The sequence below is a fragment of the Ictidomys tridecemlineatus genome, chromosome Y (assembly GCF_052094955.1).
Source record: "Ictidomys tridecemlineatus isolate mIctTri1 chromosome Y, mIctTri1.hap1, whole genome shotgun sequence".
Classification (NCBI taxonomy): domain Eukaryota; kingdom Metazoa; phylum Chordata; class Mammalia; order Rodentia; family Sciuridae; genus Ictidomys; species Ictidomys tridecemlineatus.
This window is the reverse complement of record NC_135494.1, coordinates 15,308,034-15,310,421: the sequence shown is the minus strand read 5'-3', so window position 1 is coordinate 15,310,421 and position 2,388 is coordinate 15,308,034. Positions and strand designations below refer to the sequence as shown.

At 54.4% G+C, this 2,388-nt stretch overlaps 1 long non-coding RNA gene across 2 annotated transcripts; it reads left to right on the top strand.

Moving 5' to 3' along the window:
- The first annotated feature begins 227 nt into the window (after positions 1-227).
- LOC144371841 (uncharacterized) lies at positions 228-1,661 on the top strand. Of its 2 annotated transcripts, none has more exons than XR_013431944.1 (3): positions 228-287; positions 933-985; positions 1,493-1,661. It is a non-coding gene; the product is annotated as an uncharacterized LOC144371841 (long non-coding RNA). The 2 variants fall into 2 exon arrangements; XR_013431945.1 differs by having other exon boundaries at positions 228-331.
- Positions 1,662-2,388: the final 727 nt, after the last annotated feature.

Sequence of the window (2,388 nt, the reverse complement as noted above, 5' to 3'; positions counted from 1 at the left end):
CGGGAAGTGGCCCCTGCGGGGCAGATCCTGAGGGTACATGAAAGGAGCAGGAGACATTGCAGGTCGATTCCCCAGGGTAATGGCTGAGGTCATTTCAAAGTCACCACCAAACCAGGCAATTGACAACCCACTGATTCATCGATTTGCTCATTTGCAGATGTGACCTGCTGGGGCCAGGCTTGATGCCAAGTGACCAGAGCACCAGCGCGTCAGGCCTGTCGAGCATATCTTAGAACACAGAACCCAGGTTCAGCATCATTTCCTGAGAGGATGAGCTCCAGCTGCAGGTATGCTCCAGGGGACGGGTCCTCGTCCACCAGAGTCGGTGCAGGTAGGACTTCGCAGGGGGCAAGTGGCTGGGCTTTGGCTGAGGCAGCCTCTACCTTTTTCCCTAAGTCAGATTCGCGGCTCAGCACAGCCTAACGCCGTTCAGTTGCCTGCAGAACCTCCCAGGATGGGGTTTGGGTTAAATGAGATTAAACTGATGGGATTTTTAGAAGGCCAAGGTGTGGCCACTGTTTCACTGGCCACTGACTCAGCCTCCGCTTGCTGCACGTATGCCTGTCAGTCCCCTTGGCATGGAGAACGGATGTCACACTGTGCTGAGCATGCATGGTGCAGGTACCTGGTGCCCGTGCTGCTATCCCCCCTCCCACGTCCCCTGAAGTCAGGGCAGCACTGCCCCATGGCAGACTGTCTCCATAGGGCACTCAGCAGGGGCCCCTTGGCACAAATATTTCACCAATTTCCACGAAGTCCTGGGTTTGTCTCTAAGCAGGTGGGACACGCTGATCTGTAACTGCAACCTCTACCAAGAGGGGCAGCATGCCCGGCTTGGGGATCCACCTCTCCCTGCCATGGCGGACACCCTCAGCCATCCGGCCGCTTCTGGCCAGCCCACAGCACTGACAGATCAAGTGTTTCTTTACCAGGCAGCAGCTGATTCGTGGACTTCAAGACGGGAATTGGCTGACCACCTCTTCAGGTCATTGCAGTCGGTCTGGTCAGCTTCACTGTGCCCCATGGGAAAGGCGGCCTGGCTGGCCTGTCCATGCAGCCTCGCTGGGTCCCACTGCAGCAGAGCCTCACACCCCATCTTCATTAGGCTGCCCAGCAGCCTGCTCTCAAGACGCAGGCAGGAAACCCCGTCCTGTACTCCTGGTGGCCTCGGGGTTGGACATGCACCATGCCCTGGTCCCCTCTGGCACCGGAGGCTGGCTCTCTGCAGCCTCAACCTCAGAGGGAGTCGACCCAGAGCCTCTGGAGTCAGGGGCTTGGAGAAGTGGCTCCTCCGCATTCATTCAGCCCAGACACCTCCAGTGAGCAGGCCTAGGGTCATGGGGCTGGACTCCATGACACTCGGCATCCAGTTCAGACTTGGAACTGTGCCTCCTCTCCAACGCTGCTCCCTCCTCGTCTGCACGCCCGTCGCTGCTCTTTGGAACACCTTTCCTTTGCCATATGTTACATGTATATCATTTACACACATCAGGGATTATCGACACTCAGACGGCGAAGACGGCCCTCCCCGGACCGGAAGAAGAAGCACGTGGTGGAGAGGAGACAAGGGCTCCGACAAAAGTCCACCTGAAGCCGAGAGTGACCCAGCACCAGGAGTGAGGGCCAGGGACTGACCGCCCAGTGCGCTTTCTGGATCTCTTCACCCCCACGTCTTGAGGTTTGCCTCCAGGTATTTTATTCAGAATGAGCTTCAGGGGCCGCTTTCCGTTCACAAATTCTTTCACTTCCACTTGGGGTTTAAAAAATGATTTTCCAATGATTCTATTTTTTATTCCTAGGATCCTTAATTTGGCTTCTTAAAATAATGGATCTATATTTAGTTCATATCTAATTGATGATTTTTTTTTTTAACTTCAAATAGAGAAGAGATACAGAAAATGAAATGAGCTTCCAACGTACACACGGAAAAGAATAAGAACATAGCAAAGGAGCGACATTTGAAGACAGGTGGCCAGAAATCCTCAAGGTTGGACAAAGAATCAGGAGCTCTGAGTTAATGAGCAGACCAAGTGCTAGGCAGGAAGTGTGTCGGTCACGATGACAGTTACAGTGCAGAAAGGAGGAAGAAAAGGCATTCCAAAAGAAGAGCAACGAGACTGCAACACAGCGTCCTCAGCTGCGATGTGTGTGTGAGGACAAGGAGTGAGCAGCCTCGACGTGCCAGGAGGACTGTGGATATGGTCCTCGGAGTTCCCTGAAACTGCTGTTCAGGGGCAAGGGCAGAGGAGGTCCTCAGAGTTCAGAGAGGGGAACAAGCTTCCCCCTTGGAGATCATTAAGGAGAAAGCTGCTAGGGGACATAGTCCAGCCAGAAGATAAGTGACCGCAGGGGACAGAGCAGCCTGCTACAGACAATCCCAGGCAGAGG